The 14,436-nt window shown below is 37.5% G+C and overlaps 1 protein-coding gene across 1 annotated transcript in view; it reads right to left on the bottom strand.

Annotated features, from left to right (window-relative positions):
* Positions 1-11,726, bottom strand: part of Eip63F-1 (Ecdysone-induced protein 63F 1) — a 368,174-nt gene extending 356,448 nt beyond the window's left edge. Inside the window, exon 1 of the mRNA XM_067788282.1 lies at positions 11,383-11,726. The gene's annotated coding sequence lies outside the window, so the exon portion shown is untranslated. The remainder of the gene's footprint in view (positions 1-11,382) is intronic.
* Between the last annotated feature and the right edge of the window lie 2,710 nt (positions 11,727-14,436).

The following is a 14,436-nucleotide window of genomic DNA, read 5'->3' as shown; positions in this document are numbered from 1 at the left end:
AAGTGTTATTGTAAAGTACTCTCAAAGTAGTCTAATAAAACCCGTTTTGCAATATTGAATATTGGAGTTATTTATGCAATAGTTTGGCGATTCGAACGTTAGCAGAAGGTTTGGAATAAGAGGAATTTCCCTAAATTCGTTACAATATTATATAAAATTCGGACCGTATGGATTACGATATAGCTCAGGGCTTACTTAAATTAGCTATGGCAACAAAGCGTAGGGGCAAGTGAGACTCGGTGCACCAAAAAAAACCTTCTAGGTTTCATCAAAGATTAATATAGGGGCAATTGAGTACATAATACATTCTCAGTCGATGTATTTGACAACCCCTACGCCTTCCTTACCTTAAAAAAAACATAACAACTATACCAGGCCGTTATGATATTCTTCTCTTATGAGCTTATTCATTCTAGAAACTCCCGTCTTCTGAAAAGATTATTAAAGTTTGAGAATCGAGTCCAGTTTCTTCATTGCTATTAGGAAAGTGACTTAGAGCGATAATGAAAACTACTAGCTAAGGTTGTTAGCGTGTGGAGGCTGAATTCTCCGCTTTCGCTTTCTCTTCCGCCAGTACGCCGTCGTAAGCGAACGAAACATTGCATGATATGGCTATTATGCGAGATCAATTGACATCTAAGAAGAACTGGTGGCTAAATGCACGGAATAACTTAAATGAGCCCATTAGGCTCAGTATGCCTTCATGAAGTGTTTGGGTCAAAAGGCTGAGGACGGAACTCACTGAATACGATATGCAAATGACCACTAATACTTGTCTTTATCCAAGGTCACTGCAACCCATGGTGTCTTTACACTGACGGAGTTGGATCTCTGGAGAGAACGCACTTACGGATACGTATTCTGCACAAAGTTAGCAACTTGTGTATAAAATAAGAAGTGGACTACTTCTCCCTGTGCTAGTATTTGATACTAACTATAGAGGTATTTTCCTGGGAAGGCTATCAAAAATGTTTTCCAGATTATGCGTAAATCTTTTCAACGCCCAGTGGACTGCTTGTGTGCTAATAGGGGGTTTGAAATGAAATTTGCAATGGACTAATACTGTCATACGAGAGTCTTCAATGTTATACGGATAACTATGCTATTATGAAGATTAAGAAGAAGATTAAGAAGAAGGCGTGTGAATTATTAAAGAACTATTTTTCCACTATTTAGTTAGGAAAATAATCTAAGCCTGCTTGTCAAGGATAAAACACACAATGGATAAGTTTGTCCTATGACAGTCTTCGATATGAATTATTGTATACCAGAAGGAATTGGGAAGATTGTCCAAATGTCCTATGGACTATGAGCGAAAATGTCTACAACACTCTTAGGTTTGCAAAGCATAACTGTCAAGGGATACTTCCAGGAATAGGGTCGACATCTTCCCAGATAGTCAGGCGAGGATTAATGACTGACACAGTAAACATGTAAGTTTTCTAAAAATAAAATCGTAGATTACCATAATATATAAAGAAAAGAATACTTAAAAATCATTTTCTTACATTTTTTTGTTATATAAATAAAATTGATAAAAAAAAAATTTTTATTTCAATTAAATAAAAAAAATATTTAAAAAAATCGGCCCAATCCGGGATTAGTGGGGATGATTGCAGAATTGATTGAAGTTTTTTATGAGAAAAAAAATGGCGAAATTCGAAAAATCTCGAAAAACTGAAAAATTAAAAAAAAGACTTTAAAAATGTTTTTGTATTTTTTCCGAAAAGTACATTTAAAAACAAATTTTTAAAAAAAAAGGTCCCAAACGGTCAATTTTTGAAAAAGTAATAGCATTTTGAAAACAAAAACGGTGTTTTTTTTTTAATTCATAACTTTTTTTGAGTTAGATGAAAAAATTCTGAAAAACGTCTTTCGTAAGCTAGAAAAAGAAGAAAAACTTTCAGCCAATTCTAAAGGGGTCGGGTTCAAAATTGGTCGAAATGGGATGGAATAACCCGTATATAAAAAGAAGTGTACATTTTGATTGTCACTCCATAACTCGAGAACGGCTCGACAGATTGCCATGAAATTTTTAGGAAAGATACAGGAAGGAGAGATGATGGTTAGTTGATTTTGAAATCCCAAATCGGTTTAGCCATATATATATATAAATCAAATTCTGTGTGTGTGTGTTCGCTATGGAAGCGTATTTCCCACACATCAATGATCACCAAATTTTGGCTAAAGGTTCCTTCAATCAACGGGAAGGTTCTAGGCTAAAAATAATTTGGATATATAAAAGGGGCGTGGCACCTCCCATACAAATGAAATCTTAGGTACTGCATAACTATGAAGGTATACATGCCAGAACATTGAAATTCCGTAAGGAGTTATATAAGGTCAATCCCTAACACCACCAAGAAAATGTGGAATTGGGAAAAAGGGGGCGTGGCACCTCCCATACAAATCTATATATATAAAAACCAAATTCTGTGTGTGTATTTCCTATGGAAACGTATTTCCCACACTTCAATCATCACCAAATTTTGGCTATAGGTTCCTTCGATAAAGACGAAGGTTTTTCATATTTCAGAATTAAGAATTTTAAATTTATATTTTTTTTTTTGGCTATGCGAACGAGCAACCTTAGCTCCCAAAAAGATCATGTTAACAAAATCAATGATCGCATTCAAAACCAAATTCCTGGCGAAATAACGAAATATAAATCGATCGACACAGTTACAGATGAAGATCAAATTGTGAATTATCCTATTGAATTGCTAAACTCTTTAGAACCACCTGGAATGCCGGCGCATATATTAACTTTGAAAATTGGCTCACCAATAAAGCTTCTTCGGAATTTAGACCCACCAAAATTGTGCAATGGAACCAGACTTTGCGTTAAGAAATTAATGCCGAATGTAATCGAAACAACAATCATAGCGGTAAAGCAAAGGTGAAGATGTGCTCATACCACGGATCCCAATGATTCCTAAAGATTTGCCGTTAATTTTTAAGCTCTTTCCTATACGCCTTGCTATTGATACAATAATAAAATGTTTTAAACGAAAATTTTACCAAATATGCGTAGATACCTAATTCAGTTCAATTTACAGAGCAATAAACTAAATTGTAAACAAACAAAGCAGAAAAAATTACGCAACATTCATTCGATCCCGGGTGTTACAACGTACGCAGGGTAAAGCTAGTACAAACTAAATTGTGAAATAAGTGAATATTTTTAGTTTATTTGATTTTTTTTTTGTTACGAGTTAAGATAGGACAGGACAGTTTTCCTTATAGTAAAAAGTGAATCCGTTATATCAAATGAATTCGAGTGAGAGTTAAAATCATAACACAAACACCGGAAAGGTTCATTTAATTCGAAATTATTTCCGCACTGCCTCAAAAGAAGAGGTTTGTAATGTTGACGCTCGTTGAAGTTTACTTCAAGAAGAAAGGGGCTAGAAATCAGTCCATTCAGTAGTTTAGCCATGAACAGCGTTGCAATATATTTTTTTCTCCAAGTCGTCAGACGCCGCCTAAACAATCGTCAAAAATCGTCATATCTATGGCAACAAGGACGAAGTTGGGTTATTACCAGGGGAAGTACGATTGTATTCGCCGGCAACCAAAATGAGATCGCCGGATTTCATTCAACAATATTAACTTTAAAAGAGCTCTTCTGATTGTTATTTTTTGTTGCCACATACAACATATAAAATCGTTTTCAATTCATTTATTTATTTTATAAATAACAAAAACGTCTTAAAAGATAAATTTTGTATTACATACACAAGATACTTGTTTTCAGTCATTTTAACAATTATTAGTTTTTTCTCTTTGAGCTCGATTATCCTCCTATATCATTTTAGTTTCTTAGATATACATTTTCGCGTTCATTTTTTTAGCATATTTATTTGCGGTTCAATATTATGACAGGAAAAGTTATTCAATTTTAAATAATCTTGAGCTAGCAATATTCCTTTTAATGTATCAGATTCCAGACGGTTTCGGATTTTTGTTTTGTTTAAATTTATTTTAGAAAAAAATCGTTCTATATTCGCTGAAGAGTGTGGCAAGCACATTAGATCTGCAACTAATGCACATAAATTAGAAAAAGCGTATGTAGAGTCAGGTCCTTTGATAGTAGGAGTAGTTTTCCAAAAAACTTCTGGACGAACCTTAGAAATGTTTTCAAAATAGAGGAACTGCGGCATTTGTGGTATAGCGTTTAGTTTTTGGGTAATTCTGGCCTAACCATAAGTCCAATTCACCTCTTTTTCATCACATTTTGTTTTGTGAAATATCATCTATAGCGTACTTTATCAAAAGTTGTATACGACCAACAGTTTACAATTTATAAGACGAAATTCGGGTGAGCCCGAAATGCCGCTTCCCCAAAAATTGGCGGGTAATGTGATATGCAAACGTAGGTTAATTTGGTATAATATACCATTTAACCCTAATAATAACCAGATCAGTTTTACTAAAGAAAATATTAAATAACTTCTTTTAAAATTTACCAATTTTATTAATAAAAGATAAATAACTTCTCAAAAGATAAAATAAAATGCCTCCTTGGCTCGTTCATATTAAAAAAGAATAAATTATTGGAGATATCAAAATTGCTTAAAAACTTCAATTTGTGCAAGTCTCGCAAATAAAAATTGGATTTTTTTGGGAATGCAGACGTTATGAGCCCCAAACCGTATTGCACTGTAAACAAGCACTGCATTCGGATATATTTCTATCGTCCTTCCATAACTTTTCGCAAAAGGAGCAACTCCGTCTGGAGGCATTTCAACAAAATGCCCTTGGTTCGATTCTGCGTAGACGACGCTTACTTCGGTTATTCTTTACATTCAGCTTTTTTAGCTTTCGCTGCTGGTTTTTTGAAGGTTCCTTTTCTTTTTTAATTTTTGGTTTCACTTATTCCCGGATCTTCCGAAAGCTTTGTTCCAACTGATTCTTATATGGTGATTTTGTTAATACTGTCGCTTTTGACTTTCTTCCTCTTCCAGTAGCAACTGGCTTTCTAATCTTTTGGCAATGGTGAAATCTGCCATGGTGAAAAGATTCCTTTACTGGTTGATGCCACAGGTTCTGGAGAAGTCACTCGATTTGTATTAGACGTCGGTGAAGTAAGAGTACGTCCAGTCTCCGAAGTTCCATTGTTTTGCTCGGAAACTTCAGAGTTTTCGGCAGTTACGTGGTCATACATATCATTTGCAGCAATATAGTCTGCATCAGTAAAAATATTTCAATCGAATGGGTATATGCCAGTACATCTAAAACCGTTAACTGCAACCTGGCCGGTCTGAACCTTATAATACTTTTTGGAAAAGAGACCAACTAAATCGAATTTAACTTTTCGTCCGTTTTCTCTCATAAAACTCTTTAATTCGTTACTGTAATAAGTCTTGAGTGGGCTCATGAATGCTCTGTCTAGCGGTTACATTTTATGAGTGAAATGCGGAGGCAATGATATCATCACCACTCCGTTTTCACGAGCTAAGTTGATCACTTCATTATTTATTACTGCAGTATCCATCTAAAATCAACATTATTGGATCTATTTCTTGGTGTTTCAATATTTAAAATAAATCTTACACAGAAGGCAGGATTAAATCGTCATTTTTCATTACAAAATCGTCCAAGCGTCATTCTAGTTGAAAATCGTCAAAATGACGACGGCGTCGTCAATCTGTCAACGCTGGCCATGAATAATACGCCTAGCAGTTCTCTATGACTAGCGAGAGTTGGAAGATTGATAAGCTTTAACCGACTAGTATAAGGTGGAAAATTATACCCAGAGTCCCAATGAAAATTCCTTAAAGAAAAAAGTAAAAATTGCTTCTGTATTGACTCAAGCCTATCTGCATGAACTTGATATCGCGGATTCCCGACTATTGAGCCGCATTCTAGTATCATTCTAACTAATGTGGTAAAAAGGGCTTTGGTTACATAAGGGTCATTAAATTCTTTAGAACATCTCTTCACGAATGGTAGAACACCTCTAAAAAAATAATATGAAGGTTGAAACTAGGTTTAGCATCCATCGTGACTCCCAAGTCAAAAAAATAATTTACGGGACGTCAGCGGGAACATTAATGACATCTGAAAGAGTATTTTTATGAATTACATGTTGCGTTCTACCACAGAGATACGAAGATATCCACTGGGTGAGATCAGGTTGGAAGCCAAGTCGATCCAGCTTGTGCATAAGCAAGGAGTGAGAAACTTTGTCAAATGCTTTACTGAAATCAGTGTAAATAACATCGCTGTTAAGATTTTCTCTGAATGGGATTGGTGCAGATGCCCGGCTGGTTGATGTCCTCGTCAAAGCAAAATCTGACATCACCGCCATCCAATAAATGCGTTGGACGAAGCAAGGAAGAAAGAAGATCAAAAATTGTGACATATATTGGAGTGGCCATACGAATAAGCGCAGTTTCGGCGTCGGATTCGTGGTGGGAGAGAGACCTTGTCGCCAAGTTATGGCGTTCACACCTTTGGACGAACGTCTCGCCGCTATCCGAATAAAAGCAAAATTTTTTAATATATCATTCATCTGCGCCCATGCTCCGACAGAGGAGAAAGACGATGAGGTGAAAGACACTTTTTATGAACAATTAGAACGCACATACGAGCACTGCCCCCGTCACGATATAAAAGTCGTGCTTGGTGACTTTAACGCTAGGGTGGGCAAAGAAGGTGTTTTTGGCCCTACAGTCGGAAAGTTCAGCCTACACAATGAAACTTCTCCTAACGGACTGAGGCTGATTGACTCTGCCGGTGCTCGAAACATGGTCATATCCAGCACGAGGATCATGCATAAAAAGATACATCAAGCTACATGGCTGTCTCCTGATCAAAATACTCGCAATCAGATCGATCACGTTGTGATAGACGGACGGCATGCCTCCAGTGTTTTAGATGTGCGCACGATCCGAGGACCTAACATCGACTCGGACCATTATCTCGTTGCAGCCAAAATACGCACGCCTCAACGCGGCGAAAACCAAGGAACAATAAACACAAGGGAAGCTAGACGTCGAAAAGCTTCAATCACAACAGACTGCCAATGATTTCGCAACTCGACTCTCACACCTGCTCTCTGAGAGCACAACTCATCCTGAAGGAATACAGCAGTGGGAGCATATTTCCAAAGCACTTCGTACTGCCGCCGAGGAGAAAATTGGTCACCGGTGGCAACGAAAAAACAACTGGTACGATGAATAATGCCGCGTTGTGTGTGAACGCTACCGTGAGTTGAAAAAGGAAGCGAGACGTCTTTTCAGGAAGAAAAAAGCAGAAGCAGAACGGCGTGAGTGCGAGGAGCTTGAGCTGCTAGCCACCAGGAATAATGCCCGAAAATTTTACCAAAAAATACGGCAACAGACGGAAGGTTTTAACACCGGGGCAAACTCCTGTAGGAACGAAAACGGCAACCTTGTAACTGATGTCCAGAGAGTGCTTAGATTATGGAGGGAACACTTCTCTGTTCTCCTAAATAGAGGCAGCAATTCAGCGCGTAGGAGTTGGTAAGGCGCATGCAGCAGCATCTTAGCAAAATATGGGCGGAAGAGTGCATGCCCGACGGTTGGTATCTAAGTGTTCTTTGCCCAGTCCACAAGAAGGGGGATACTGCAAAATGCACCAACTATCGTGGAATCAGCCTTCTCAATATCGCATATAAGGTCCTTTCAAGTGTATTGTGCGAAAGATTGAAGCCCGCCGTGAACCGGCTGGTTGGACCTTATCAGTGCGGCTTCAGACCTGGTAAATCTACCATCGACCAGATTTTCACAATGCGCCAAATCTTGGGAAAAACCCGTGATAAAAGAATCGACACACATCACCTCTTCGTCGACTTTAAAGCCGCCTTCGACAGCACGAAAAGGAGCTGCCTATATGCCGCTATGTCTGAATTAGGTTTCCCCGCAAAGCTTATACGGCTGTGCAAAATGACGTCGAGCAACATCATCAGCTCAGTCAGAATTGAGAAGGACCTCTCCGAGCCTTTCGAAACTAAACGAGGTTTCAGACAGGGTGACCCCCATAGTGCGATTTCTTTAATTTGATGCTGGAGAAAATTATACTAGCTGCAGAACTTAACCGCACTCGAACAATATACTAAAAAAGCGTGCAATTACTGGGATATGCTGATGACATTGATATCATCGGCACCCGCGCTGTTAGCTCTGCTTACTCCAAACTGAAAAAAGAAGCGGTAAAGATGGGTTTGATGGTAAATGAGGACAAAACGAAGTACCTGCTGTCATCGAGCAAAGAGACAGCGCATTTCCGCGATGGCTGCCAACAGCGGAGCCATAGTTTCGAAACAGTAACAGACTTCGTTTATTTGGAAACCAGCATTAACACTAGCAACAACATCAGCACTAAAATCCAGCGAAGAATCAATCTTGCCAATAAATGCTACTTTGGCCTAGGTAGGCAATTGAAAAGTAAAGTCCTCTCTCGGCGAACGAAAATCATACTCTACAAGTCACTTATCGTACCCGTCCTGCTATATGGGGCAGAAGCATGGACCATGACAACATCAGATGAAGCGGCTTTGGGAGTGTTCGAGAGAAAAGTTCTTCGAAAGGTTTATGGACCTCTACGCGTTGGCGATGGCGAGTACCGAAGAAGATTTAATGATGAGCTGTACGAGCTATACGCAGACATCAACATAGTACAGCGAATTAAAACGCAGCGGCTGCGCTGGCTAGGCCATGTTATGCGAATGAAAGATGATGCTCCGGCCAAGAAAGTGTTTCTATCGGAACCCGCCTATGGAAGCAGAGGTAGAGGGCGGCCCCCACTCCGTTGGAAGGACCAGGTGGAAAACGATTTAAACTCCCTTGGCACCGGTTGGCGAAGCGAAGGAGCGACTGGCGCGCCTTGTTGGACGGCCATAACCGTTTAGACGGTTAAGCGCCAATTAAGTAAGTAAGTAAGAAGATTTTCTCTAAATCCATTAGAAACATGAGTTGTGAATTCAAGTAGGTTGGTAATGGTAGATTTGCCTTTACAGAATCCATGTTGAGAGTCTGCAATCAATGCAGAGGGAACCCCTTTAACCCTACGTTTAGAGTTCACGAAATCATAGAAGGCTTTCGGATTGCAAGTTATTTTCCTTTTCATCTTACAGATGTACGTATTATAACACTTTTTATTTAATTCAAAATATTTATGACGCAAAATAGAGTACTTCAAGTAATCGCAGTGAGAGGCCGACCTTTTGAATAATTTGAAGAAGCGCGATTTTCTGTTTTTTAAAGACTTCAGCTCTTTAGTGAAGCATATTTGGACTGCTTCGGTAGACACACGTTTTTGCTTGGGTACATGCATGGTGGAATAACCAGGTGAAATAAGCTGTCAATTGTCTCGCTCTAAATTCTTCTTTGTTCTGTCATTCGGCTATCTGAAAATTTTTCACCAATGTTGTCCCCAAAAAAGTGTATTTTTTTTTTTTTTGCATTTTTCAGGAGTAAAAAATGGTAGTTTTAGTACTTTTTTCACATAAACTAGTAGGCTAGTAGGTGAATATCGATGGACCTTTACTGGATTTAATTACAGATATTCATCATTTGAGTAACTTTCGTGTTGGCTTTCATAAGTAAGGCCGTTCTTAACTATTACGTTCATATTGTTGATGTTTCCATTATATATAAATTGAAACAGGTCTTTGTTAAAATAAACTATTTGTATTCACGTCATATCCAACAAGGATTTTGGCCTGTGCAGCGCTACTGAAGACTTTCGAGAAATGTTTTTGTCATTCCTGCATCAAGAACACCAAAACTGTCGTATTACCTTATATATGTAAAAACTTCGTTAAAACAATGGATTTTTAAATATAGTTACAAAAAATAAAAATTGTAACTCACTGTTGTTGTTTTGCCCTAAAAATTAGACCACCCACTAAGATAAGAGAGAATTATGAATTGCAATTTAGAATACGAGCCTCACCCGTGCGCATCTTGCGCAACCAATATAAAAGTCTCTTATCAAATGTCAACAGAATTCAGCTGTTCTATTAACTTACAGCTTGCGCTACCATCTAGCGTATACTAGCAACTGTCGTCAATCAATTAAAACTTACAGCTTGCGCTGCCATCCAGCGTACAATAGCAACTGCCGACAATGCAATGCAAATATTCACAATAGTGCCATAGTACAAATAGATTTCTTTGTGTGCTCACAATCGTTTATTTTTAATAAATTATTTTAATCAAATTTAGCTAAACAAAAGGACTACCACCAAAATTACCCAAAGCTCGCTAATAGCCCGAATCTCCATCTTTACAACCAAAACTTTATTTATAGATTTGGATTCCAAATAAGAGCGAAAAAGGGACCCGTACAGAAAAACAACAATTAGAAATAATATATATATGTATCCGGCTCGATCGGATCAACATGTTCTAGTCCTAGGCCGACTTCCGCGGGCTAGAATATCCCGTGGCATATTTTAGTAATTAATAACTTGGTAACATTAGTAATACATCATGAAATCAACTGTCAGGAGTTTTTGGGGGATCTTCTGATCTAGTTTGTATAATATATTAGAGGGCATATGTTTAAGTTCCGACTCTCAATGACAAATCAATTTTTAGGGATAGAAACACATTTAGAAGTATTATGGTCACTTCCAAGTTGGACTGTAAAACTTTTCACCGAACCAGAAACACATCTAAGTGCGCAAAGTTACTATAGTTCAACTAAATAATTGATAACACCTCTCCCTTTTATGTCCGGTTTTTTGATGAAAGCTTCAACTTTAGTTGAAGTTGAGGTAAGTTTACTTTAGACGCATTACTGAATTTTACTTTCATTTTATTCGATGCCACACTCGCACTGGTCGTCTATATCCGCTTTTGTACTGGCGTTAGGTGACACTGATATGCTGAAAAAACAGTTTCTTCGTAGCAAGGTATTAATTCTCTGCTCCTATTTTTTCAAAGCGGGTAAAAATTTTACCCTCTTCCACCATTGAAAATACATCACCGTTTCAGATAGCGCACATCTTCTGTCTTTGTTTATTTACTTCACCTGGTGATTCCACCATGGGTACGTGTTTTTCCAAAATACCGTAAATGGTGGTATAAATGTCAGAAACATTTTTGGCGATATCTACACCGCATTTGGGCCAAGCCGCTGTAGATAAAGTTTGATTAAGTTTACTAAAATTAGCCTTCGCAAAGTCAAATCTGAAACTAGAGTCGTATTTAATTGCAATGCTACTCGGAGAATTTCCTTCGAATTCGTATGCTATTTCCAGGAAGGCTCATCTATAATACCTATCCACTTAAAAACCGGAAATGTCCTATATATTACTACCGTTAGATTATTTCTATATAGGTTCCTTTTTTAATGAACGTATCGAATAAATAGTGCTAACTGTTTTTACAAAAATTCAATACTTACCGCCACGGGATCGAAATTCTCTTCTTCCCCTGAAATCTTGAAGCTTTCAAAGTTTAGAGTTTGGGAAGGAAATTTTGGTTTTATAAGTATTTAACTTCTTCAGCAGTCTTTGAAAATTGTCTATGCTTACTTTTATAATCAAATCACCGTAATCTACAGGCCTTGATATTTTTTTATTTTTTCAATTCACTTTTTTGTAAAATAAAAACAAAAAGCATGTATGCTGTAAATAATTTCATAATCGCCATCGGCAAACAAAAAATTAACTAAAAATTAATTATTTTCACACAAATCGACAGACAAACGAAAAGACAGCTGAGCGCGCAAGTTTATGCGAGACTGTCAATAGGCCACGCTGTGTAGTGCACATGATGTGGTTTATCACACACAGCTGCGCACACCTCCACAATTTACCCTCCTCCCCCTCTTTTAAAAAAGCTTCGAGTGCACAGTTTGCAGATGCTATAAAGTGTCACACTTTTCGCCATATTTTCCGCTTCTCATTCATTATATTTAATTTAATGAGTGCACAATATTTTGTTTTTGTTCTTTCACATATACACATATACTAAATGCCATTGTGTTGAGGATATGCGATTGTGGTTCGTAACATCTGTTAACCGCTTGTTGTTAGGCGATTGGCAGCTGATGACTTGTATATTGTCCACGTGCATGGTGGATGGTATGCTTAACACGAAAAACGTTATAAACGACATTTTCTGCACCACCAAACTTCCTGCAGATTACCGTTAATAGTAGATACTAGTGGTGGGAGAATAGCGATGTTTATGAGGAAAATACATCGACGCATCGATATATGTGGTTAAATGAGTTCGATTCGTGACTGGGTTTATAAAAAGTCATTGCGGACTTTTAGCGAACAATATTTTTAGTTTCAAACAGTTGATTGATAAAAAAAAGTGTTCTATGAACGGCGAGTTGAGCCAACCGACAAATAAAATAACTATTCTTAAATTTTAAAGAAGAGGACTTCTTAAATAATTTTTTACACTTCATCTTAACATTAAGAGGAAAAATATTATTCATAACCAACAATTTAAAGGGCCAGTTAAACGTCCTTAAAAGCAGAGTCATTGGTGCCGTTTGTCGTATCGCTGTAGTCGTATCCCTAACGTAACCCACAAATCACACACACAAGATTGCGAATTGCGCATTTAAACAAAAGATCAGCTGTTTTTTATGGGCAATTCAAACGGCATTTTCCATTAGCTCTTATTTTTTTCTCTCTTTCATTCGCTCAAGCAGTCAACTGTGACGTAGATGCGCAGAACGAAGCAATTTCGAACTCGTGAATGTGCAATCTGGGTAGGTGATTTGTGAACGTAACCCTATACGATACATTGTGATCGATCAATGGTGCCTTAACCTAAAAATTTACAAACATATTCCACAAAAAATAAGTCTCTTAGTCATAACGTATCCAAACAATGAATAAAATCTACAAAAGGTTATTAAATTCACCAACTCAAATATTTTTAGGGTATGGATATGGCGAAAAACCAAAAACCAATTGGTTGGCTACGATACGGTTACGACCTTAGCGTTACGATTTGGCACCAATAATCGATTACATTGATTCCCATAAGGTTGGTCGAATCAGCTGTTATAAGGTTACCGATACGGTTACCGATAACGCACCAATGTCTGCAGGTTAACCCTAACGCCATAGTCGTAACCAAACCCATATCCATAATAGAGCTTGGACTATCCGCATATTCGAATATCCGGATATCCATACGGATATCCGTTGACACGGATAAAATCAGGACGGCATGGACATCTGGTTAATATTCGTTTGTGAAACTATCCGGATATCCGGATTTATGAAGATCCGGTTAATAACCGTACTTTTGGATCTCCTGTGAAAGCACCAAATTTATGTACCATATACATATATTTATTAAACATTAATAACACAAAAAAAAAATTGTTGATGTTTGTAAAATTGCAGCATTTTAATTTTTGACGTTAATTTAATAATCTACAAACATATTTTAATTTTTCGATGTTTGCTTCGTTCTATTCTTATATGCAGATATTCAATATATGGATATCCGGATTTTCCATTTACGAATCCGGATAGCCGGATTTTTTGCTTAGATATCGGGTTATTCGAATATCCCGTTTATCCGGATAGTTAAAAAATCCGGATGCAGTCCTAATCCATAACATTTTCATAAAAATGAGTAAAAAGCAAAAAAGTACAAACATATTCCACAAAAAACAAGTCTCTCAGTCAAAACGTGTCCAAAAAAATAAATAAAAATACAAAAAGTTAATAAATTCTCCAACTCAAATATTTTTAGGTTATGGATATGCGAAAAACCAAAAACCAATTTGTCGGCTATGATATGTTTATGGCTTTAGCGTTATGGTATGGCACCATTAATCGATTACATTGATTTCCATAAGGTTGGTTCGATCAGCTGTTTTATCTGGTTATGGATAAGTCACCATTAATTGGCCCTTAAGGCGATTTTAAACTGCAGTTTAAGTTGACTAGAGTTTAACCTTTCAACTTTGTTCTATAACATACAATTCCGCTGCGCATCTCAGCTTAAAGCTGGAGTCATTGGTGCCGTTTGTCGTATCGCTGTAGTCGTATCCCTAACGTAATCAGCTGTTTATCGTTACGACGGTAAACCAAAACCCAATTGGTTGGCTACGATACGGTTACGACCTTAGTGGCACCAATAATCGATTGCATTGATTCTCATAAGGTTGGTCTAATCAGCTGTTAAAAGGTTACCGATACGGTTACCGATAAAGCACCAATGTCTCCAGCTTAAGCGACCGATGAGGTAGGGTTAAGCTCTAGCCAACTTTAACTGTAGTTTAAACTCGCACTGAAAAACCAGGCATTAAATGCCAAAGTACTGCCGGACAGCCGAATAAACACGTTGAGTAGCGAAAAAAATTGGTGCTCAATAATTTGAGGTAGATCGAACTTCTCAACAGTACGTTCAGAAAGTTATCACTCAATGACGAAACAGCTGTGTTTTCTGAAAGCGCCAATGACATGGTTGCCAAGCA

Source organism: Eurosta solidaginis, chromosome 5, assembly GCF_040869045.1.
Source record: "Eurosta solidaginis isolate ZX-2024a chromosome 5, ASM4086904v1, whole genome shotgun sequence".
NCBI lineage: Eukaryota > Metazoa > Arthropoda > Insecta > Diptera > Tephritidae > Eurosta > Eurosta solidaginis.
Note: the sequence above shows the minus strand (reverse complement) of the source record. Positions and strands in the feature narration are given on the sequence as shown.